The 25,932-nt window shown below is 47.8% G+C and overlaps 1 protein-coding gene across 14 annotated transcripts in view; it reads right to left on the bottom strand.

Moving 5' to 3' along the window:
- Positions 1-25,540, bottom strand: part of LOC140911084 (myogenesis-regulating glycosidase) — a 40,268-nt gene extending 14,728 nt beyond the window's left edge. For 3 of the 14 annotated variants that reach the window (XM_078852698.1, XM_078852697.1, XM_073343364.2), the window contains exons 1-4: positions 25,342-25,540; positions 13,495-13,602; positions 11,909-12,024; positions 8,664-8,861 (exon numbers count right to left, since the gene is read on the bottom strand). The gene's annotated coding sequence lies outside the window, so the exon portion shown is untranslated. The other 11 variants (XM_078852700.1, XM_078852699.1, XM_073343375.2 and 8 more) reach the window with 9 other exon arrangements.
- Between the last annotated feature and the right edge of the window lie 392 nt (positions 25,541-25,932).

The following is a 25,932-nucleotide window of genomic DNA, read 5'->3' as shown; positions in this document are numbered from 1 at the left end:
AGAGCCACTGGCCATTATCTTTGAAAACTCGTGGCGAACCGGGGAAGTCCCGGATGACTGGAAAAAGGCTAATGTAGTGCCAATCTTTAAAAAAGGGAAGAAGGAAGATCCTGGGAACTACAGGCCAGTCAGCCTCACCTCAGTTCCTGGAAAAATCATGGAGCAGGTCCTCAAAGAATCAATCCTGAAGCACTTGCATGAGAGGAAAGTGATCAGGAACAGCCAGCATGGATTCACCAAGGGAAGGTCATGCCTGACTAATCTAATCACCTTTTATGATGAGATTACTGGTTCTGTGGATGAAGGGAAAGCAGTGGATGTATTGTTTCTTGACTTTAGCAAAGCTTTTGACACGGTCTCCCATAGTATTCTTGTCACCAAGTTAAGGAAGTATGGGCTGGATGAATGCACTATAAGGTGGGTAGAAAGCTGGCTAGATTGTCGGGCTCAACGGGTAGTGATCAATGGCTCCATGTCTAGTTGGCAGCCGGTATCAAGTGGAGTGCCCCAAGGGTCGGTCCTGGGGCCGGTTTTATTCAATATCTTCATAAATGATCTGGAGGATGGTGTGGATTGCACTCTCAGCAAATTTGCAGATGATACTAAACTGGGAGGAGTGGTAGATACGCTGGAGGGGAGGGATAGGATACAGAAGGACCTAGACCAATTGGAAGATTGGGCCAAAAGGAATCTGATGAGGTTCAATAAGGATAAGTGCAGGGTCCTGCACTTAGGACGGAAGAACCCAATGCACAGCTACAGACTAGGGACCGAATGGCTAGGCAGCAGTTCTGCGGAAAAGGACCTAGGGGTGACAGTGGACGAGAAGCTGGATATGAGTCAGCAGTGTGCCCTTGTTGCCAAGAAGGCCAATGGCATTTTGGGATGTATAAGTAGGGGCATAGCGAGCAGATCGAGGGACGTGATCGTTCCCCTCTATTCGACATTGGTGAGGCCTCATCTGGAGTACTGTGTCCAGTTTTGGGCCCCACACTTCAAGAAGGATGTGGATAAATTGGAGAGAGTCCAGCGAAGGGCAACAAAAATGATTAGGGGACTGGAACACATGAGTTATGAGGAGAGGCTGAGGGAGCTGGGATTGTTTAGCCTGCAGAAGAGAAGAATGAGGGGGGATTTGATAGCTGCTTTCAACTACCTGAAAGGGGGTTCCAAAGAGGATGGCTCTAGACTGTTCTCAATGGTAGCAGATGACAGAACGAGGAGTAATGGTCTCAAGTTGCAGTGGGGGAGGTTTAGATTGGATATTAGGAAAAACTTTTTCACTAAGAGGGTGGTGAAACACTGGAATGCGTTACCTAGGGAGGTGGTAGAATCTCCTTCCTTAGAGGTTTTTAAGGTCAGGCTTGACAAAGCCCTGGCTGGGATGATTTAACTGGGAATTGGTCCTGCTTTGAGCAGGGGGTTGGACTAGATGACCTTCTGGGGTCCCTTCCAACCCTGATATTCTATGATTCTATGATTCTATGATCTGTTGCTTTTATTTTTAGCTGCTTTGTGAGTTGCATTTTTATTATGCCAATTGCACAAGTCTGAGCCTTTATATTGGCTTTTTAGCCACCAGAAGGTCCATTTGAACTGGGATTGTGGTCCTCAAATCCTACTGACACCTTGTCAGTCTAATATCCCATTGCTCACAGCTGCTGCATGGCATGCTGCACGGGCCAGTGTCTCATTAAAGCAAAGAGAGAGATGCCAGATCTTCTGCAACAAACACTGCTGCCTATTAGAAAGATTTCTAATGGGACTTAACTGGAGGATATAGATTTGCTGCTCTCATGTTTGAGGCTGATGAGGTGGTTACGTTGCCCACACACAAAGAGCAAATGCAGATTCTTGGGCTGATTTTCTTTTTAAGATTAAGAGGAAATTGCTTTTTTCCTTGTTTCAAAGCACTTGCTCATGGAAATAATGGGAGCCCCTCTGTTACACGCTGCATGCCTTCAACGCCTACAAGCCCCTAGTGAGAATACTGCAATGGAAAGCAAAAATTCTGCATGCACTACAAGGATATGCATAAAAGCTGTAGCAGGAAGCCAGGGAGGATGTGGCAAGATTCTAGGCAGAAGCTCTAGAAGTGAAACAGAGGAAGGCTAACCTTGTGGCTAACACTGTGTCCCCCATTGTATGCAGTGTTGTAGCCATGTTGGTCCCAGGACGTTAGAGAGACGAGGTGGGTGAGGTCATAGCTTTTATTGGACCAACTTCTGTTGGAGAGAGAGACAAGCTGTCGAGCTACACAGAGCTCTTCCTCTGGGAAAGGGTCTGGAAAAGGCACTCAGTGTCACAGCCACATACAAGGTTGAACAGGTAGTTTAGCAGAAGCACATATTCTACGGGATCATTCAAGGTGAAGTGCCCAGTTAATACCCCTGTAGCCATAGGACAAAAAGGGGGATACAGATTTCATGAGTGAGCACTTTTTATTGGCGGTTAGCTAATCCCCATCCTCTGAACTGTAACCCTTATCATAGAATATCAGGGTTGGAAGGGACCTCAGGAGGTCATCTAGTCCAACCCCCTGCTCAAAGCAGGACCAATCCCCAACTAAATCATCCCAGCCAGGGCTTTGTCAAGCCTGACCTTAAAAACTTCCAAGGAAGGAGATTCCACCACCTCCCTACGTAACGCATTCCAGTGTTTCACCACCCTCCTAATGAAAAAGTTTTTCCTAATATCCAACCTAAACCTCCCCCACTGCAACTTGAGACCATTACTCCTCGTTCTGTCATCTGCTACCACTGAGAACAGTCTAGATCCATCCTCTTTGGAACCCCCTTTCAGGTAGTTGAAAGCAGCTATCAAATCCCCCCCCATTCTTCTCTTCCGCAGACTAAACAATCCCAGTTCCCTCAGCCTCTCCTCATAAGTCATGTGCTCCAGTCCCCTAATCATTTTTGTTGCCCTCCGCTGGACGCTTTCCAATTTTTCCACATCCTTCTTGTAGTCTGGGGCCCAAAAGTGGACACAGTACTCCAGATGAGGCCTCACCAATGTCGAATAGAGGGGAACGATCACGTCCCTCGATCTGCTGGCAGTGCCCCTACGTATACATCCCAAAATGCCATTGGCCTTCTTGGTAACAAGGGCACACTGCTGACTCATATCCAGCTTCTCGTCCACTGTCACCCCTAGGTCCTTTTCTGCAGAACTGCTGCCTAGCCATTCGGTCCCTAGTCTGTAGCGGTGCATGGGATTCTTCCGTCCGAAGTGCAGGGCTCTGCACTTGTCCTTGTTGAACCTCATCAGATTTCTTTTGGCCCAATCCTCTAATTTGTCTAGGGCCTTCTGTATCCTATCCCTCCCCTCCAGCGTATCTACCACTCCTCCCAGTTTAGTGTCATCTGCAAACTTGCTGAGGGTTACAGAAGTTGGTTCAATAAAATGTATTACCTCACCCACCTTGTCTCTCCTCTGTGCTCCTTATTCTAACAAAGCTCCTTGTTCAGAGATAGAAGAAAGCAAAGCTGCGTGTGATTCCTCTGCATTATAGCTAAGGCTACGATTTAGTCACAGGTATTTTTAGTAAAAGTCACGGACAGGTCACAGTCAATAACCAAAAAGTCAGGGCCAGTGATCTGTCCATGAGTTTTATGAAAAATACTCCTAACTAACTCTTACCTACTGATGGTGGTGGGGCGGTGCTCCCGCAGATGCTGCTGCTGCTCCTGGAGGTGGGGGGTGGCCAGGGGTCCTGCCTCTGCGGCTGCTCCTGGAGGACTGCCGCTGCTGCCCCGGGTGGGGGTGGCCTGGGGCACTGCTGCTGCTCCTGGACCGCTGCTCCGGGGCAGCGCCCAGGACCAGTTGTCTGGGGCAGTCCTGGGGTCAGCTGCACTAGCCACTGCAGCTGCAGAAATCACGGAGGTCCTGGAAAGTCACGGAATCTGTGACCTCCGTGAAAGATTCGAAGCCTTAATTATAGCCTGACGTACCCCATAAGGGTTACAGTTAAAAGGATGGAGGATTAGCCCCATGGAGCCAGCAGTAGAATAAACTTCTAGGAGAAGATCAGGTGAATTCAGGGTCTGACCATCTCTAGGAAACTCTGCAAAATCTTCCTCTTCGAAACAGTTTTACCACCACTGAATGACACCTGCAACACTGATCCCTGCCCCGTCTAGTCAATAAACCCTATTCAACAACAAAAACACCCTGAAACAAAACAACAAAAATTTTAAACAAACAAAACCATTACCCTCAAAATGGGGAGACGTACCAGAACCTCCATGAAATCCACTGCTGTGAAATGTGCACTTTTATCAATTTTGATATCACACCAAATGATACTTGCATTTTATATTACCGTGCATAGATTAAAGAATGGGAGGAAGCGATACTTTGGGAAGGAGATGGGGGTAGAGTTATCAGGGGGTGACCAAGCCACGACTGCTTTTTATAATCAGTTTAATAGATCAGGTTTTCACTTCTTCAGGAAACTTCAGAACTCCCCTCCCCCCAAATTTTCTGGTATCAACGGAAAACCAGAAACCCACACTTTTTGTAAGCTCCCCCCCCCCCCCCCCGCAGAAGCAACATAATTTTTAACCAACAAACAAGTGTTCAGTTTCCGATTTTTACATCAAAATACAGAATTTCAGTTTTGCTTAAACAAATAAAATGACCAGTTCTACTGGATAATAAAGACCCATGATTTTAATGTCTCACTTTCCATGCTGCTACCTAGGCATTGAGTTCCCTCATTAATTAAAATACCAGAAATCTTTGCTTTTGTTCAAGGCCTTGCTAAAAATCTTCCCTCTTTTCAACCATTATTCCCTTACTAATCACCTCAGCCTCTGCTCACAACATCCATGCCTTTGCTGTAACACTTGTTGAAAAACCAAAGTTTTCTGTCTTAAAACTAGAACCAACAGGACTTATTGGGAAACATGAATATCTAACTCCATGAACTCTTATCTCAGACTTCACCTGCATTCCATCTCTGTCTGTTGGTGCTCTGACTTTGCAAGCACATTTTAAACTCTCTAGCATTGAATTCAGAGGACTACGTGTGTGTGCAAATTTCTGCCTGCCTGCAGGATTAGGGACTTGGACAGAATTCTTATCAGCGCTTAGTAAACAGTACTCCTGTAAAGCACCCTGCATGCCCTTGAGCCTATATGAACAACAGCACGCATGCAGCTAACTTGTGATGCTAAAAGCCACTTTGTAATCCTTGGCACCAACACTCCAGCAGGAAGAAATAGCAAGTTTCCTCCTGGGGGAATTCTGTGTCAAAAAAATTAAATATTTTAAAATTCTGCTGCGCAACTGGGGCTGTCGGGTTCGGGCTGCCATGTGTGGGGCTGACAGCTCAAGCCTGGCCATGCATGGGACTGACAGTGGGAGATCACAAATTCTGCAGGGGAAAAAATTTTGTGGGGAACATAAATTCTGCACTGCGCAGTGATGCAGAATTCCCCCAAGAGTACAAGTTGCCATGCCTCAAATGGCGAAGATGCCTAAAGAAGATAGGGGTCTGCTTTAGCAGTTCTGACCATTACCTGTTATTTTCCAGTCCTAATTCCAGCAATGGCCAATGTTTGCCACTTCAGAGGGAGCAGAGAAATACCCATGTTACTCTCCTAAGAACCCATCCTACAATGACCAGGACCCACTAGGAGTGGGGCCCTGTCAGGGTTCCTTCCCCACTCTGAACTCTAGGGTACAGATGTGGGGACCCGCATGAAAGACCCCCTAAGCTTATTCTTACCAGCTTAGGTTAAAAACTTCCTCAAGGTACAAACTTTGCCTTGGCCTTGAACAGTATGCTGCCACCACCAAGCATGTTAAACGAAGAACAGGGAAAGAGCCCACTTGGAGACGTCTTTCCCCAAAATATCCCCCCCGCCCCCCAAGCCCTACACCCCCTTTCCTGGGGAGGCTTGAGAATAATATCCTAACCAATTGGTTACAAAATCATCAAAGACCCAAACCCCTGGATCTTGGAACAATGGAAAAATCAGTCAGGTTCTTAAAAGAAGGATTTTATTAAAAAAAAGAAAGGTAAAAATCACCTCTGTAAAATCAGGTTGGAAAATACTTTACAGGGTATCCAGATTCAAAACACAGAGGATCCCCCTCTGGGCAAAACCTTAAAGTTACAGAAAACAGGATAAACCTTCCTCTTAACACAGGGAAAATTCACATAAAACAAAAGATAAACTAATCCGCCTTGCCTGGCTTACTTACCTTTACTGGTTGCAATATTGGAGACTTGGATTAGGATGGGTTGGAGAAGACGGATTTCTGTCTGGCCTCTCTCAGTCCCAAGAGAGAACAAACACGTAAACAAAGAGCACAAACAAAAGCCTCCCCCCACCCAAGATTTGAAAGTATCTTGTTCCCTTATTGGTCCTTTGGGTCAGGTGCCAGCCAGGTTAGCTGAGCTTCTTAACCCTTTACAGGTAACAGGATGTTGCCTCTGGCCAGGAGGGATTTTATAGCACTGTATACAGAAAGGTGGTTACCCTTCCCTTTATTTATGACAGGCCCTAATCAGGTGTGCAACGCTGTAGCGAACGGGATCCCATCCTGACTTCCTGCAGAATAAGCAATTCAGGGGTTAAACTGCAGAGACTGAAGTGCAACCACCTGATGATACAAAGCCACTTTCCACTTACCATCATCCTTGAGCCCGGGAATGAGGGAACCCAGGGCTCTGTGGCATTTGGCTGCTGTACAGCTCACTTAATTAAACCTATTGCCCATGTGGGCTAATCACCCCTTAATTCCACAACAATCTCATTATTTAAAGTAACTGAAAGGCTAGAAAGCTAAAGGCCTCTGACTGAGGGGTGAAGAGATTTGTCCAGTCCAGACTTCACAGGTGTTTTTCTCTTCATTCAGTCTTCGAATAGCAGTCGTGTCCTTTCACTTTCTCTCAAACCTCAGGTTCCCTCCAGTTCCTGACTCACTCAGTTTCTCTCTTGCTGCATCTTAGCTCTCAGTCACTGCTGACTCACAGAATCTCTGTGCAGTGGTGTTCTTATTGTTTTCCAGGAGCTGGCAGTGCCCATGTGACTGCACTGCTAATGTTACAGGGAGATGGGATCATAGCCCATAAGGAGGGGGAAATGGGACATACACAGAATGAAAGGGCAGCGTGGGAAGGAGCATAGCATAGTGGACAGAACCAGGCTAGGCAGGTTGAACTGCCTACCTGGGTGACCGTGGATAAGTCGTTTAAGCTCCCCTGGGCCTCAGTTTCCCTTCTGAAAACAGAGCTAAAATTTCCCTACCTCACATAATCCATTAATAATTATGAGGGGCTTAGACAACTGCAGGGAGGAGAGCCATGGAAATAGATAAAATCTATTGTGACACTGTCTCCTGCAGCCTTTGCATTTTTAAAATCTTTTGAGCCTCTCCAAACTCTATAAACACAAATTCAGCCTCAGACAGGCCACTGACCTGGTCTCTAGTGCCCAAGGGTTTAACTTCAGTTCAATGCAGGTGTGCTCCAGGAAAGGCTAAAACTCTTCACTTGGGAGGGCTGGGATCAGCCCAGGAGTACAGAACTAGTTAGAACTCCAGGCTCAGTAGTTCTTTATTCACTCCTTCATGTCTTGTTGGAAATGCTATTTCCTTAAGGGCTGACCGTGGCTGTGTTCTGTTTTCTCAGTTAAGTCATCTGACCACTTTGCAGTCTCTACCTCCCTGGAAAATGGATATGTTTGGGTTCATCCTGTTTTAGAGATGGGGAAACTGAGGCATGGGAAGGGGAAATGACTTGTCCAAAGTCACACAGCAGGTCAATGGCAGAGCAGGAAATAAAACCCAGGGGTCTGAGCTCACAAGCACTTGTGCTAGCCATTAGGCAATACTTCTCCCCTCAAACACATGAGGACCAAATTGATGAAGTGCAACTCTCCTCTGGCTGGCTGTGAAGGAGCTAATAATGAAAGCCAGAACTGATGATGACTGAAGGAATTCTTCATTGCCTATCTAGACGGGACGCCACAGACCAGAGCACGGGTGAGCGGTGAAAATCCACATAGATGCACTCAATCCAAGTTATCACAAGCACGACATTGCTGGGATGAAATTTTGTCCCCATTAAAGTTAAGGTCAAAACTCCCGCTGATTCCAATGGGGCCAGGATTTCACCCCTGGAACTTGCAGCCTACTTATTCAACTGAGCTGGGGCTCACCCTGGAAGCAAAACAATGGGGTCAGGCTGGAGCCTCTTGACTCAAAATAGGAGAGCTCTGAGCATCTGTGTTGGAGGCAGAACTCCCTGTAGGCTTCGGAGCTAAGGAAAAACAGGTGGAACGCTACCCAGTAGACTCACAAGAACCCATAGGGCAAAACCCTGCTGAATTTCAAAAGCCTGCGGTAAACAGCAAAGATGTTAGAGCTGTTGTATTCATTTAGACAGAATAAGTGGTAACATATCCCAGAGACTGTGCAACATTAGACAGTGTTAAACAAAGTTTGGGGTTTGTTACACGGAGATCTCTGCCTGTTTAGCACCATGGCAAACACTCCAGGAAACATCCTTTTATTAAAAATAAGGAAAAGAAGGACAAACAATGAAAGCCTTTGAAATGTAAGGCATTAAATGAGGCTTTCACTTTAACAACTTCCCTTCCCTTTAGTTGTAGAGAGTTTTTTAGAAGGGAGGGGGAAAAAAAACCAATCACCTTGTTTGACAGACTCTCAGATGTATCAGAGATTGTCATAACTTGTCCTTGTTGGGGAAAAACAGAAGTTAGTTGAGATGGGCTGGTGTCACGGTTGTTACAGGTTGATCCCATTTCAATCCAGGTGGTGTTGATGAAGCCAGTAGAGGTGGTGATGATGTCTGGGTCCCTCTCTCTGGCTTGGTCTGGTCAGGGAATCTCTCAGGATTAGGACAAAGACAGTGGGGAGACAGTCAGGGTGGCAGCCATGATGGTGAAACTTGCTAATTTTAATCCTTTAAAGTCTCTTTCTTTAAGGACCCACAAAAAGAGCGATGGGTGGAATAGCCCATCCCCTCATTATTTTGTCCACCCGTTAGGCCTAGTTTCCAACACACCAATTTGGGTTAAGTTCTGGTTCCACTTTTCTTGTTTACAAGGCATGATATTAACACAGTTCTTGAGGTATCAGGCAACCTTTTGGTTTGGACTCATTCAGTCTGTCTCCTGTCTGTACCTTTTCCCTTCATCCCGCCCCTTCTCTGCCCCCTCCTCCAAGGCTCCCCACCCGCTGCTTGCTCCTCTCCACTCCCTTCTGGAACAGGGGGGTCGCCACGGGGCCATGGCCCCATCACTTTTTCCTGCCTTTAGCAAACGACAGGGGGAGGTGGGTAAGACAGAGAGGAGCAAGTGGAGGGTAGGGGGAGGTCTTGGGGGAAGAGGCGGAGTGGTGGCGGGAAGAGACGGAGAGGGGGCGGGGTCTCAGGGGAAGGGGTGGAGCAAAGCACAGGCAAGGCCATGGTCCGGGCACTGGTGGGCCCCCCTTCGCCTTCTATGGAGCTTCACTTCCGGTACTCTGAAGGCAGCGGTGGTCCGGGGTGCCTCTGGAGGGGAGCCCGCCACATCCACAGCCTTTCCCCCCTGCATGGCTGGACTTTTGGGGAGAGAGGCTTAGCCTTCCCTGGCCTCTTCAACGCGCCGCCCATGAGGGGCGGGTTAGTAGAGAATCAGTGCAAGGGAGAGGTTGTTGAGGAAAACAGTAATAGAAACAGTTCTGTAGGCTAGCTTGCAGCGGGCGAAGGTGTTTTGTCCTGCACACTAATTCTTTACCTCTCCAGAAATCATTCCAATCACTATTTATTCAGTAGAGCTGGTGGAGAGGGGGAAGTATATTTCACAAGTAACTTCCAAAAAAGTGTGTGCGTCTTTTCTGAAGTTTTCAATGGAAAAACTTTATTCCCGGGTCAGGGAAGCAAAGAACACTCTGACTTTACATTACCACCCCATCCCCCTGCGCCCTCCCCCAGGGGGGTGAAGTGAGCTGGGGAAATGTTGTATTTTTCTGACCAAAACTAAACAAACTCACCCCTTTTGATTTTTTTCAAAAAATGTTTGAACAAAAACTGAAATCTTGTGAAAACTTCTAATTTTGTTAATCACAAAAATGTAAAAAAAAAAAAAAAAACAACAAAAAAACCCCCACCCACCCAAACCCTGCTTTGTTGGAAAACATTTTGATTAGCTCTAATGGTCAAAGAAAGATCTTCTCAGATGAGATTTGCAAAGAGACAGAGGGACACAGGGAGGGAGAGAAATATATAGGCAGATGCTTGACCATTAGGCATGTAAACTGATGGTTGCTCGGTTTCTATGGGGCCTCTTTTTTCCTTGTGCTCATCTCTTGCCATTCTTGTGCTGCCTTCCAACGTTCTCTCGCCCTCTCTGCTCCCCCTCCTGTTCTTGCTTTGCGCTTTCTAGTCGTATACCACCGGCTGAGCCAGGCAAGCAGGCGGCCAAGTGAAAGCCGTTAGGATCTTGGCATATCCATGCTTCAAAACAGGATTATAATAACCCTCACTTGCCTGTTGCTGCCTAGAACATGGCAGGAGCAGCATAGATGGGCTTTTGCCAGTTAGAAAAAGCCTTTGGTAGGGTCACTAGCACTCATTAGCAAAAAACCAAACAATCTTCCCCCCATGGGTGTGTGTGTGTGTGTGTGTGTGTGTGTCTTTTTGTCCAAATCTAATGACTTTGCAGTGTCTCATAAGCCTCCCACTAATTATGACTAAGGCTGCGTGTCTGTCACGGAAGTCACAGATTCCATGCCTTTCTGTGACCTCCGTGACTTCTGCAGTAGCTGGCTCAGGGGCTGCTCAAGCCAAGCAGCCCCTAGGCCAGCAGCAGTTTGGGTGTGGGAGGGGGCTCAGAGCTGGAGCAGAGGGTTGGGGTGCAGGGCAGCACTTACATCGGTGGGGGTCTCCCCAGCTCCCACCGGCATGTCCTTGCAGCTCCCTAGGTGGAGGGGCCAAAGGACTTGCCAGCGCCCACAGGCACCGCCCCCAAAGCTCCCATTGGCTGCGGTTCCCAGCCAATGGGAGCTGCGGAGCCAGCACTTGTGGCAGGAGCAGCGCGCGGAGCCCCCCAGTCGTCCCTTCCCCTAGGAGCTGCAGGGACATGGTGGTCGGAGCCAGGTGGGGAGCTTGCCAGCCCTGCTGCCCAGCCTCCCTCCCCCAGCACCAGCAGGGGTCCCAGGTCATGTGCCACCACCCGGCCCCCTCCGCCTCAGCACCAGCAGGGGTCCCGGGCTGCATGCCTCCGCCCGTCCTCCCCCCCTCAGCACCAGCAAGGGTCCCAGGCCGCCCGCCGCAGCCCACCCCCCTCACCCCAACCAGCGCCAAATAGGGGTCCCGCCCCCCTTCCCCCCGAGCACCTGCGGCTCCCCGGCCCAAGTTTTAGTTAGGGGTATATAGTAAAAGTCATGGACAGGTCACGGGCCATGAATTTTTGTTTACTGCCCATGACCTGTCCATGACTTTTACTAAAAATACCCGAGACTAAAACTTAGCCTTACCTGTGATTTATATTTCTTGTCTTCACTGCAGTTAACTCTAGTTCCATCTGTCACAATTAGGGGTAACTGCACCTGTATTCCCCCTCCAGGGTCCAGCCAGGACACTCACTCTCAGGCTTCTGGCTCCCAGCTGTCACCTTTCTTGCCTGGACACCTACATCTCTCTCTTTCTCCTGACCATGGTATTTCTAGGCTGCACAGTTCCTTGTCTGCACTGTGAATTCCCCAGCACAATCAGATTGCCTAAGCAGACCTGCTGTACTTTTCTCCTCATAAGAGGACAGTGTAATTGCCAGAGTTATAAGTTACCACACAGGTCTTTCTAAGCAAGTACATTTATTCTTAAAGTGAAAGCGTTACTGAGAAAACTCATTAAAAATGATAATAGAAGGTACACTCATGCTAATAAGCTTACCAAAGATCACTCCAACTCCAACAAGGTCTGTGGCCAGTGAACTGTTCTTAAAACAATTCTTAATACATGGGCTTCCCCTTAAGCCTGGACCAGTTTCCTCAGATGACCTTCATCTTCTTGGCATTCCAGTTGTTTCCAGCATAGGTTGGGGAGGAGAAAGGCAAAGACATGCTGTCCTTATTTTATACCCTCAATCCATATGCCTGAGACACTTGCTCAGACATGTCCTGGTGAACTTTGAGTCACAGTGATCAAGTAAACCCTCACTGTGAGAACTTGGGCAGCTGTCATTTAAATGTAAACCCCTTGATTACAAGACCCCTGCTGATGAATAATCATGGAGCACCCTCCTGGGTGGGGATCCTTTGTATGTAATGAGCAAACTTACAGCATATTTCAGGAACAACCATAAAGCAAAAACTTCATACGATCTAATGATATACATATTTGGACAGAACAATGGGTTTCAGCAGACCATGACCTTTCATATGGTATCTCACATCACATGCTTTGTATGAAATATCACAACGATATAGAAATGATGAATATGGGGGTTACAGGGTGCCATTCTGAGGTACGGTGTGTCATTTGCAGTCTCCTTTTCCTAAGTATTTCCTAGGACAGCCACTCAACTGAAAGTTCACTCTTGTCTGGCTTGTTATTTTAAGAGTCCTTTGAAGCTCACAACACTTTCCAGGGTTTACCTTAGTCTTGTCTTCCCCTTAAATAAATTACATACAATCCCCCAGTAAAATATAAACATTTGCATTGTTAAATACAATGAACTCCTAAGATACTTAAACTTAATTCAGTAAGATTTATCCAGGATATTGCCATATCTGCCACACCATCCACACACACAAACCCTTAACTGAAGTGTGGTGCTGCTTTTAACTCCAGCTGGCTGGCCAGTCACTGGAGGCGAATGTGGTAACAATAAGATGAATAGAAATAAGCAGGGAAGAAAAATTTACACTCAAGACAGATGCAAGAGGTAATGCTCTCTGCAGGCCTTAGGCATGGGGTGGCCAGATAGCAAGTGTAAAAATTTGGGACAGGGGGTGGGGGGTAATAGGTGCCTATATAAGAAAAAGCCCCCAAAAATCAGGACTGTTCCTATAAAATCGGGACATCTGGTCACCCTACTTAGGCATGGATTTCATAAATTCCAAGGCCTGAAGGGACCACTGTGATCATCTATTCTGAGGTCCTGTATAACGCAGGCCATAGACCTTCCCCAAAATAATTCGTAGAGCAGATCTTTTAGAAAAAAAACATCCAGCATTGATTTAAAAATGGTCAGTGACAGAGAATCCACCACAACCCTTGGCTGATCCACATAAGTTCATGCTATTAACCCAGCTCTCATGTTAATAGATCCTTGGGATTCTAGCAACAAATGAACGCAATAGAGCATGAATGTAACTCCCAAAGCCAGACAGCTCATGTGGTTTACACAGTGTGTCTTTTGATCAGGATATTTTTTGGGGAAGAGGTGGGATGAGTTTAAACTCAGTCTTGTCTGGTTTTCAAAATAGCACAGATCTGGGCAATTTACTTTATATTTCAGTTCACTTCTAACCTACCAGAGAGGACAAGTACTGTAGCCGGGGTGAAGACATTTGTCATGAGCATTTACACAGCATTTTCCAAATCACCTTCCCACTAAATTGGTTGTCACCAGAAGCGGGCACCTGCAAAACAAACAAAGCACACATGCAGTAGCCCTCCGAAGGGAAAGTGTCTAATGCGATGCAGGGAGATTTGGCCACACAAACCCGACAGCAGCAGTGTTTGTTAGGCCAAAAACGTACACTATCTCTGGAGGAGGAGTTTGAAATCTACACAGATGGCACTATGAAAGTGGCCAAGCGTATGGAGCACTGCAATAGCAGTCATCAGTTCCCATACGGATAGGTTTTACACCACTCCGTCCTGCAATTTAGCTCTGTTCCATTAACGTTAACATCGGATTGAAAGCAAAGCCTTTGTCTTTTGCAGCACTGAGTCTCTGGCTGGCACTTACTTGTCAATAGAGGGAAGGCTTCTCAAAAGCGCTCAGTGTTAGCCTAACTCTACTCCCATGGAAACCACTGGGATTTTTACCACCAATGTCACTGGGAGCAGAGTTAGACCAATGGTGAGGGCTTTTCCGGAGCTCGCCCCATACAAACAGTCATCTGTTTTGGAGAACACATGTTTTAACATTGCAAGAGTCCCTCTGCATCCCAGCATTTGCAACCCTTTGTCTAGTTCGTTAAACGGAGATACTCATATCCTGATTTGCCAAGAGTGCCAAGTACCCAGTAGCTCCCACCAGTTTATAGATTCATAGATACTAAGGTCAGAAGGGACCATTATGATCATCTAGTCCAACCTCCTGCATAACACAGGCCACAGAATCTCACCCACCCACTCCTGCGAAAAACCTCTCACCTATGTCTGAGCTATTGAAGTCCTCAAATCGTGATTTAAAGACTTCAAGGAGCAGAGAATCCTCCAGCAAGTGACCCATACCCCATGCTACAGAGGAAGGCGAAAAACCTCCAGGGCCTCTTCCAAGCTGCCCTGGAGGAAAATTCCTTCCCGACCCCAAATATGGCCATCAGCTAAACTCTGAGCATATGGGCAAGATTCACCAGCCAGATACTACAGAAAATTCTTTCCTGGGTAACTCAGATCCCACCCCATCTAACATCCCATCACAGGCCATTATGCCTATTTACCATGAATATTTAAAGATCAATTAATTACCAAAATCATGTTATCCCATCATACCATCTCCTCCATAAACTTATCGAGTTTAATCTTAAAGCCAGATAGATCTTTTGCCCCCACTGCTTCCCTTGGAAGGCTATTCCAAAACTTCACTCCCCTGATGGTTAGAAACCTTCGTCTAATTTCAAGTCTAAACTTCCCAATGACCAGTTTATATCCATTTGTTCTTGTGTCCACATTGGTACTGAGCTTAAATAATTCCTCTCCCTCTCCGGTATTTATCCCTCTGATATATTTATAGAGAGCAATCCTATCTCCCCTCAACCAGTTCGGCCGTCTATCTGAAAGCCTAGAGTTAGCCTCCTATTCATGGGAATTCTGGCCCTTGCATCCAAGCAGCGGATGCTTCTAACGTTATTTTGGATTGCCACGAACAGCGACACAACTGCCATTTACCCCCTACCCGTCACCTACTAAAGAGTCTTAAACACTGCACGCCCTACCTCTCTGGGAAGATTTTAAAAGAACATGATCTTCCCAGAAGTAGTCTTGTTTCCTGATTCTAGACCAAGTATAGGGTTGCTCTGTATATGGAAGAAAACAAGAACAGACTTTTGCCAACACGTCAGATATTGTCTATTGGGACCCAGTTTATGGGCCATCACAGTTTGCTTTGATCCTGCCAGAAAGTTTAGTTTAGTCTCCAACAATAGCATAGCACCCATTTATTTGTGACTGGATCCAAACAAAACAAACACATAAAAAAAACCTACACAAAGCCTTCCTGACTGAGGTATTTCTGTCACAGATCAAAGATGTGCTTTATATTTGTCTGATCTTAGCCTTAGCCAACACTTTGTATCTATTGGTCACAGGTAAGACCTGGACTAGATTTCTTCTGCCTGAAGTGGGATCTACCTAGAGCTCGTTGGAAAATTTTAATCAGAATAGTTTTCTTTGGAAAAACGCCAACGTATTTTGCAAAATTGTATTTGATAAAATTTCATGTGAAACTTTTTTCAAATTTTTTTTTTTAAAAAGTGTCAGAACATCCCATTTTTCCCACAAAGATTTGAGTTTTGTTTCAAATGTACTTATACAATTTTTTAAAGAAGGGTTGAAATCAAAATGAAACATTTTGAATTTATTCAAACAAAAATATTTTGCTCAAACTGAAATCGAGTTTTGCGAAAAGTTTTGGCTTTTCATCCGTCCTTGGAACAAAAAAATAATTTAGAAATCTCAAGATTTTTTTCACAGGACAGAGAAAAATCTGATTTCTGATAGTTCTTTGATGAAGAGAATAACCACAGCAGCAATGCTAGCTTCACTGTAGTTTTGTAATTAGGTCATTTTAAAGAGAAATTTAAAACATGCAATTTATCTTTATCAGCAAGGTAGGATAGATCGGGTCTAAACTGCTCAGGAGATAGGGATCTCTTTTTTACATAACACACCAGTGAGGCAAGCAAGAATTCCATCCCAGGACTATGTCGCAATAGTTACACTTAAGCTACACAAAGCTTCAACAACAAATCGGCAAGTGAACTCCACCGAGTTTACGGCCAGCTCGTAAAAGCCCAGAGGTTTGAAACAGTAAAGGCTCATGCCCGTTAACTCAGGTGAAATGATCCCGGTGTGTAGGACCAGCCCCAAAACGTCTGCACCACTTAAGCGCTCAAAACGTAAGCTGTGCGAATTTCACCTTAAGTGATGAGATAACCTGCTGCAGTCGATGCATGAGAAGTGTCACCTAGGAGCTGAAGCACCGATCTGCAGGAACCAAAAGGACCCTAAGTTGGTAAGCTATTATTCCGATCTGCTCGACTGCACACGTGCTCACCTCTGCTAAGGTCACGAGGGTTAGCAGGGATGACTGGAGGACCTCAGCCGCAGGTGACCAGATGTCCCGATACTTAGTTGTTTGTCCCGTGTCCCGACTGATGTACGGTCGGGACGCCATTTGTCCCAATATTTTGCTTCGGCGGCCCTCCAGCTTTTTTTTTTTTTTTTTTGCTTGGGGCAGCAAAAAACCTAGAGCCGGCCCTGGTGGGGGGGTGAGCCTGTGGCTGCCCCCCCATGTGTCTTGATACTTTGTTCTTGTCATCTGGTCACCCTACCTCAGCCTCACAGCTAAAAGCCACAGCCACTTGAGGTAGTAGGAGTAGCTCGTTAACAGTGAAGAACTATCAAACTGGGGCCAGCCACTAGACGGAGATGTGATTGTTTGGACCAAGCCAGTGAATCACACTTGGACCTTCTGATTTCCCACAAGCACCGTCTGGTACAACTTCACAGACTGATCAGCATGGAGCCTTTCCAAGTTACCTGCAACAATCCTGATTATATTCGCATCAGGTTAGGCCCTGGTTTATCAGCTGGCCAAGACTCCTATCCAGCAGGAAAGTTGTGGGGGAAGAGAGGGTTCGGCGGTCCAGTACCCTCCAGAATCTCTCTCTTATGTGCAGTGGTATCTCCCTCCCAGGTCTGCAGCTGCCAAAGTCACCAGCCAAACAAATTAGCCCACTGGTGGCTTGGTGCCGTGGAAGCCAGCTTTCCGCAGTGCCCAGCTGCTGGAGCGGAGGAAGAGATCATGGCTCCTTCTGCCAATGGAGCACCTGTTGGCATCTCCCAGAAAGCCAGCGCAGGAGGCAGGCACTTCCTCCCCACAGTCAGTGCGGTTGCACCTATGTGCAGCCGCCAGGGAGTCAGCAATTTTCTGGGGAAAGCGGTTTTGATGTGGTTATGCTAGTTTCCAGGCAACAGCCAAATAGCGGCTGCTTCGTGTATTCTGCAGAAACACCTCCTTTCCAGATGGCACTTTCATGCCAGAGGCCAGCGATGAACTTGTCGTTAACCGGCCCCTGAGCCCACGGCCCCATACAGATTGCCCCAGCCTTTCTGGCATAGCTTCACCTTGCCTCCTGCATGCGTGCTGGGCTCCCTTGCACTGTGGTCCCTGGATCCAGCAGCTGCCCTAGCCACCTCCTCCTGCTGTTTTTGCCACAAGGGTCCTGGCAACATCTCACTCTCCCCATGAAACTGTAGCATGAGCCACACAGCTTAGTACCCGCCCTTTAAAAACCTCCCCATAAGTTGTCGAGCCTAGTGATGACCCTATCTCCACATTTCTGTGTCTGCATATTTTAAACCAGTTAAAAAATAAGCCCGGCTAAGATTCCACTTCACAGCTTAGAAAGGAATATTTCCATAAAGGAACACAGTACTTTGCCCGGGCACATTTGACACTTCCAGCGTCTCATCTTTCTGATCACTGATTAAGCGGATGTGCTCCACTGCTACGTACTGGCAGAATCCCAAGCAAGACTGTCATAAATATAAAGGGAAGGGTAAACCCCTTTGAAATCCCTCCTGGCCAGGGGAAAGCTCCTCTCACCTGTAAAGGGTTAAGAAGCTAAAGGTAACCTCGCTGGCACCTGACCAAAATGACCAATGAGGAGACAAGATACTTTCAAAAGCTGGGAGGAGGGAGAGAAACAAAGGGTCTGTGTCTGTCTGTAGTCCTGTCTGTAGTCGTCTTGGCCGGGGACAGAACAGGAATGGAGTCTTAGAACTTTTAGTAAGTAATCTAGCTAGGTATGTGTTAGATTATGATTTCTTTAAATGGCTGAGAAAAGAATTGTGCTGAATAGAATAACTATTTCTGTCTGTGTATCCTTTTTGTAACTTAAGGTTTTGCCTAGAGGGGTTCTCTATGTTTTTGAATCTAATTACCCTGTAAGATATCTACCATCCTGATTTTACAGGGGGGATTTCTTTATTTCTATTTACTTCTATTTTTTATTAAAAGTCTTCTTGTAAAACACTGAATGCTTTTTCATTGTTCTCAGATCCAAGGGTTTGGGTCTGTGGTCACCTATGCAAATTGGTGAGGCTTTTTATCCAACATTTCCCAGGAAAGGGGGGGTGCAAGTGTTGGGAGGATTGTTCATTGTTCTTAAGATCCAAGGGTCTGGGTCTGTAGTCACCTAGGCAAATTGGTGAGGCTTTTTACCAAACCTTGTCCAGGAAGTGGGGTGCAAGGTTTTGGGAAGTATTTTGGGGGGAAGGACACGTCCAAACAGCTCTTCCCCAGTAACCAGTATTAGTTTGGTGGTGGTAGCGGCCAGTCCAAGGATAACGGATGTAATATTTTGTACCTTGGGGAAGTTTTGACCTAAGCTGGTAAAGATAAGCTTAGGAGGTTTTTCATGCAGGTCCCCACATCTGTACCCTAGAGTTCAGAGTGGGGGAGGAACCGTGACAAAGACTATAGCAGATCCCAGTACCAGCAGAGAACATGTACTGGGAAGAGAGGAGAGACATCCTCCTTGCATCGGCCTATTGGGACATTAGCTTATTTTCAGGGTACGGCACCTTTAAGTTTCTTCAGACAGACAGCCTCCTGGAGACAAGCTGCCATTTTGCAAGGCAAAGCTGATCCAGCATGTTTGGGAAGGTCACACGCCTCCTGCACTCCCAGGAAGACTTGGTTTATTCTCTTTTCCTTTCCCATACATAATGAGAATCTAAATGACAGTGTGTGTTGCCAGCTCTTGCGGTATTGGGTGTTTTTGGTAAAGCCCCAGCTCCTGCAGTCATGTGGTTATGTGAGAATCTCAGCTTTCATTTCAAAAAACAAAACCACAAATCTAGCTCTCACGGGTTTGGAGAAAAACATGCTGGGGGAAAGTCCCCAAAGGCTCAAAAATCAGAAAGCAACTCAAGAGAAGTGTTTGTAAAACTCTTACCACTTTGCGGGCCCGACTCCCGATTTTTTGAGCTCTAGAGGTTGGCAATACAGAGCTTGTGGAAATGTTGGGTGTCTGGGAAATAAGAACTTGCCACGGTGCCGGCCAGTTACTAAACAGAGACAACGTACTCAGTGCTAAATAAAGACACGGAAGCCAGCAGCCATGTCCTGTAGAGGCCCATCCAAACGCCCTTTCCTTCCAGGTCTCTGCTGGCACTTGAATAAATCTGCACAAACAGACTACATATTGAAACTCTGCAGAGTTCTCTCACAGCATAAACCCCATATCCTAGGAATTAGTGTGAACTTTATAGTCTAATCTTGCACCTCTCTAAAGGCTATTCTATGATTTGATCAAGTTTGGAATGTCCTTTTACATTACAGTCATGCCCAGACACTTGATCAGTTATTTAAGGAGTCAACTCTGCAATGGCAGAACTTGAAGGGAAACTGTCAGGTATAAATGTATATATATAATACAGGACTTCCTTATTTGAGTTCCTAACAGCACTCAGAATTACTAAAACTGAGTTTTCAAGACCGATTATGCTTTTCTCCAATAAATGCCATAGGCAGTGTTGTTGCCAACTTCCAGCATTTTAACAGGAGTCTCATAGTTTTTCTTACACCCCTACGTCCCGCAGGGATGCTATTTGAGCATTTCAGTTTTCATGACAGCTAGTTCTAGCCCTTCTGATTGCAGCGCAAAACTTGAAAATAGGACTCCAAGAGGCTCAAGCCAGAAAGAAAAACAGCCCAAATTATGACAATTTTTTAAGTGTAATAATAACATTTAAGCAAATCTCATAGTTTTTGAATGCTTGCGGTTGGCAATACTGCCATTGACCAAGAATGAGCAAAGTACAAAAATTCGGTGTAAATGGTCACATTTACCTATTTTTAGGCCAGTTGCTCGTGAGTTTCCCTTAGCAGGGAACGGCAGATAACGCCGAGAGATGTTATTTTCCCCACTGCCTCCACATACACCCCCTTTTGTAAGACTCTCAACAGAAGCATTTCTATTGATGATCAGGTTTTATAAGGCCCTGACTGTGTCCCTTTAAGCCTCTGCCAAAGGGCAAAAAAACATTACCATATGATTGCAATTGCCTCTCGTTGCATCACAATCGCCTCTTTCGTTATTGCCAATTTGTCATCGAATCTGGCACCACATGTTCTCAAGAACGATCGTCCTAGATAAAACCCTTTGATGCTGATACCAGGGTTACACTAGAAGCTTGCCAGCGTAGTAATGGCGGATAGAAATGTTGCCAAAAAGCCACACCCCTATTCCAGCAAAAGTCCTAGTGGAGCTTGGAAAAAAAGACAGCTTATTTCATTCAGGGAACCAGTATAAACTACACCAGCAAAAGCACACGTTTGCCAGTATAAGCAGTGTCTCCACTGGGAAGGTTTGCTGGTATCAGTATATCCGTCTTCAGATTTTTACGGTTGCTGTTTCCTGTATACCTGGGTAGCTAGATTGGCAAGACTTTGCTAGGTGAGATGTGGCCTTAGGGCAAGTTAGAGCCAGGCACGTACTAGGTGGAGCAAGCAGCCCTTCCCTCGCCCCTTCTCCAGGGGCATCACATAGGCAGTAGCTACAGCTGAGCTGCAGGGTACGGTCCAGCCAACACTTCTGGAGGGGCGGCCCTGCCAAGGATGTACCTACGGCCCCACCACTGCAGAATAGTATGGGAGACATGCCAGGCAGGAGCTGGGAAAGTAGGATGAGGGCATGGTTTTTCTGGGAATGAAGCAGGACCTGCTTCCCAGTAGGCTCTCTAGTGCCTTCCCTAGGCATAACCCCTCCTGGCATAGCGTCTCCTGGCTTGCCCCAGCACAGTCCTGCTTTGGAGAAGGCAGAGTTTTGCCCTTCAGCTATTCCAAACTGGTTCCTCAACTTCCGATGTTCCCAGCCCCGCGGGCCTGGCGTTGCCAGTTCTAATAGGAGCCTGGCACAAAGGTTAGGGAAAGACCCCAAACTTCCAAGCCAGCCTTTCTCCAGTAGGCACAGCTGTCACCCAGTACAAGGGGATGGCCTGTTCTTGCCCTTGCAGCACTGTGCATTGGTGTAGAAGGAAACAGCATCACCGGCATTCTAACTGGTCATGGGAACATGGGAACTGGCGGGGGGGAGGGATAGCTCAGTGGTTTGAGCATTGGCCTACAAACCCAGGGTTGTGAGTTCAATCCTTTAGGGGGCCATTTAGGGATCTGAGGCAAAAATTGGGGATTGGTCCTGCTTTGAACAGAGGGTTGGACTAGATGACCTCCTGAGGTCCCTTCCAACCCTGATCTTCTCTGAACCTTATAGGCTCGGACACTGAGAACCTCTCTTAACTGAACTTCAGACGTGCTTGGGCTAAGGAGCTCGGTGACTTACCATGAAACCATGCGGCTAGAGTCCTGTCCAGGAAATGCCAGGGCCTGGTTTTCAGTTCAAATGTCTTCAGCAACAGCCACGTCAGCTTGAGCGGTTAAATGCCACATCGCCAGCTAGCCTGGGAGCAAGCCAACTGAGGGATTGGATAGGACACCACCAAAGTCAACACAGCAAAGAATGGGGCTGGCGACTCAATTGGGAGCATCCTTTCCTCAAGGCAAGTCCTGCCCCCAGTGCTCCAGTGTGGTGTTTGGGGTGCTGTGTTTCAGCGATTCTGACCCCACAGATCCTTAAAGATCCCATAACCTTTGCCACAAGAGTAAGGTGTAATGACTCTTGAGGGCTGGTCAAATTCAAGCTTGGGTAACGACAGTCTGGCTCCCTAAATCCTCCATGCAGTTTTCATTGGCCCTAGCATCCTCCTTCACTTTCCTGTCATCAGCTGCTTTTTCTTTTTTTTTATTGTTGCTCTGCACCATTGTGAAGATGCCACACTTCGCCTCAGAGGTGGCTGCATTTTGATGGTAGGTGAAGTTAGCCCTGTGTAAAATAGCAGTGACTTAGGGCAAAATGGGGCCCAGGGCCACCAAGACCTTCTGTCCCATCCCAGTCCCCAACAGTCTCTTTTCCCCAGCATTCCAGCTGGTCTTTGCCCTTGCCCATCCCCACTGAATTCCTGATCTTCTGAGGGAGGCAGCCCTACCTAACCCACCCACCCACCTGCAAAGCCCGGCAGTGCTCCCATCTCATCTCCCCAGACAGCCCACTTCTGACCATGGCGCCAAGATTCCCAAGGGGCTTGCTCCAAGGTCTCTCACTGGTGTCTCATTTGCACTGAAGTTCTTTGCTCTCCATCTGCCTGAGATTTTTCAGAAGGGCTCAGCTCCCAGAACAGGTACCAGAATGTAAGGAGAGCGGAACTCGCATTCCAGCACCTAATAATTAGCCTGGTTTTCCAGAGAGCTCAGTATGCTGCCTGCCGAGCAATTCTGAAATCCGAGCCCCCATGAATACTGGGGGGAGAGGGGGCGTGATGTGGTGCTGCATCTGGTTCAGGGTTCCTAAGCTGAGTCTTCCACATTTAATTCTGCTGTCTTGCTCGCTGCAGCGGAGTTTCCAAGAAGTTCAGGAACGTTGTAGCTTCCAAGAACGATAAATCACACCCAAAGAGCAAGGCAGGGCACTGGCTTAAGGCCTGATGGCCACAGCACCACCGCTTCCAGTCGAGACGCTGAGGACTCGTTAAAATCCTCACTGGGACACCAAAGAGTTCAGCAGGCAGGTCTGCAGCTTGCTCATATAAAGGCGTTGGGATGGATATTCGGAATACAGTCCCCTTATTCCCGCCCATCTAGAGACCTGGGTTGGCACCTACCTGCCTCCTGGCTTGTGAGCAGAGATGGCACAAAAGGCAGCCTTAAAACTGAAGAGTAAATTGGAACGGGGGGGGGGAGGGGGAAAAAAGAGGAAAGATTCTTGTGTCTCATAAAGAGCACCAGCTTCCATGGCTCCAGAGAGCACTTACACCTGCAGACAAGGTGATTAGCTACAAGCCAGCTACTCTTAGGCCAAACATTCACTGTTGCATAATCACATTGCCAGCTAATGTTGTCATTGCACAACATGTGTATACAGCGCTGCCAGCCCCCGCTGCTCTGCCTAAACAGACGGGGGCACATTCCCTGACCCCAGGAGTTCATGGTCCAAAGAAGATTAGCTATCAGTCATAGCTGCATGGAAAATTAGCACAGCTCCATTTAACAACTCAGAAGGATTATACACCAAGGTTGCAGACTCAATTCCCACCCCCCCAAATTCACACATACATGCTATTTCATAAAGGACCTCACAACTACACAGGTGTCTTTAATGCTCCCATCTCTATGACAGGTTTCAGAGTAACAGCCGTGTCAGTCTGTATTCGCAAAAAGAAAAGGAGGACTTGTGGCACCTTAGAGACCAACCAATTTATTTGAGCGTGAGCTTTCGTGAGCTACAGCTCACTTCATCGGATGCATTCAGTGGAAAATACAGTGAGGAGATTTATATACGCACAGAACATGAACATGAAAAAATCGGTGTTATCGTACACCCATTTTTTCATGTTCTGTGTGTATATAAATCTCCTCACTGTATTTTCCACTGAATGCATCCGATGAAGTGAGCTGTAGCTCACGAAAGCTCACGCTCAAATAAATTGGTTGGTCTCTAAGGTGCCACAAGTCCTCCTTTCCCATCTCTATGGTAGCCAAGCACAACTCACTGGCATTAGCATTTTCAATGGTCCATTAAGGGTTCCCTAATATTGCAAAGCTAGTAACAAACAAGTTCATGCTAACTCTCCCAACTCCAGATTAAGTATATTGCAGGGCAGCGAACTGGGTTTCTGCTCTCTTTCCACCCTTCCGCTGATGTGTGTTTTATAGCTCACTTATTTGGTAATTATAGTCCTAAAATGACAGCTGGTTAGTAACACGCCAGGTGCAGGGTACATCTGGAAGAGGCAGCTTGGCTTGAGGGATTAGAGGTTTCCCTGTAGTGCATCCATCCCACCCATCAAAAGTTATTACAGTAATTAAACTCTCAAGGCACCAGGCCAGACAAAGAGCCCTGAGCCCGAAAGCCGTTAGTTCTAGAGTCCTGTATAAAAGACACCTGACTTGAGTGCTTTCGCCCCCATTCATAATTTCGCCCCATTCCTTTATGAATCCCATTGTCCCCACACATCAGGGTCTTTTAACTCAGCCTGGTAAATTTGAGCTGCAAACTCCAGTCCAGCCCCAGAGCTTACATTTATTTCAGGGCTCAACTCTACCAAGCACCGTTTTCCATATGATTTTTTGTTGTTGTTCACTGTTTAAAACACCCTATTGTGAAGGAGTCCGTCTCCCTGAACTCCCCAGGCACAGAATCCAAAACCCGCCCGTGAAGAATTTCAGGGCATTCTCTATTAACCAAAGAGCCAACAGCTTCTGCCGGTGCCTGGGGGTCGAGCCAGAAAACTGAAAGGAGCTGCCGGTTAGCCAGCAGGGCGCTGACAACGCACAGGGCGTGCAGGGGGAAACTCCCCGCCCGATTCCCCCCAGTGCAGTGGCAGGATTTGGTCTTGTTTGCAACGATTTCTGGAGGGGAGGCGGCTGCAGGCAGAGGTCTCCAACGCCACGGACGCACGCCGTTAGACAGGGCGCCTTGCTATGAGCCAGCAATAACAAGCCCCAGAGAAGTGTCACAAGGAAGGGGGCGGGGGGGGGGGGGTACACACTGGAAAATGCAGATCCCGCAGAGGGGAGATGGCGCAGATCCCTGGCTGATTAGTCCTTGATCTCCCGCAGCCTGGCTCTCTGCAACGCGGCTTGTCCCAGCCAGGGATGGGGCTCGCCGCCTGGCAAAGCCGTGGCCGGGCAGGTGGCCCCCTCGCCAGCCGCACGGGGGAGGGGGGACCCCTTCCCTATGTGGCCGGGGTTTCCCCCTCTCCCCCAGCCCCATTTGGCCAAGGGAGAGGGACCCAGGAGAGGCGAGGATCCCACAGCCCCCCTCCCCGCCCAGGACCCTCCACCCCCACGCCCAGAAACGCACCTTGGCTCAGCACCGTCCCCAGCGCGCCCCGGTGTCACTGGGGCAGGAAGCGCCGCCTGGCATTTGGGGCTGCGCTGCTTGGTTCCTCATTGGCTCTTCAGGTGTGTGTGTGCGGGGGGGGGGGAGGGGGGAGGCACTGTGGGGCCAGCGGGATGCTGGGAGATGTAGTTTGCAGGCCCGGATTGGAGGGGCCGGGCGGGGGGCGCCGGGGCGGGCGGTGCGTCTCGGGGGCGCTTGGTCCTGCGCCCCGGGGAGCGGCCGCGCTGCAGCGGGAGCTCGGGGGGGCGCATCACGGTCCCCTGCAGCCACGTCCCAGAGCCTGAGAGTCCGGGAGGGGGCAGGAGCCTGGCACGTCCCAGAGCCTAACGCTGGCAGAGCCCCCCCACCCCGCCGCCCCTCTCCCCTTGGCAGGCTGGCCACGGCCCACTGGGGAGCGACGGGGCGGGAGTGAAGCTGCCCCAAGCTCAGTCTTATAAGGCAGGCTGGGGGTCCCAGCCTGCTCACAGCAAGGCAAGTGAAATAATCCGGGGTAAACTGAGTATAGCACTGGGGAGGCAGTGGGGGGTAAACTGGGCCCTTGTGTGGGAGGGC

Source organism: Lepidochelys kempii, chromosome 5 (genome assembly GCF_965140285.1).
Source record: "Lepidochelys kempii isolate rLepKem1 chromosome 5, rLepKem1.hap1, whole genome shotgun sequence".
Taxonomy (NCBI): Eukaryota; Metazoa; Chordata; order Testudines; family Cheloniidae; genus Lepidochelys; species Lepidochelys kempii.
The sequence above is the reverse complement of the archived record's forward strand: the minus strand, read 5'-3'. Positions and strand labels throughout refer to the sequence as shown.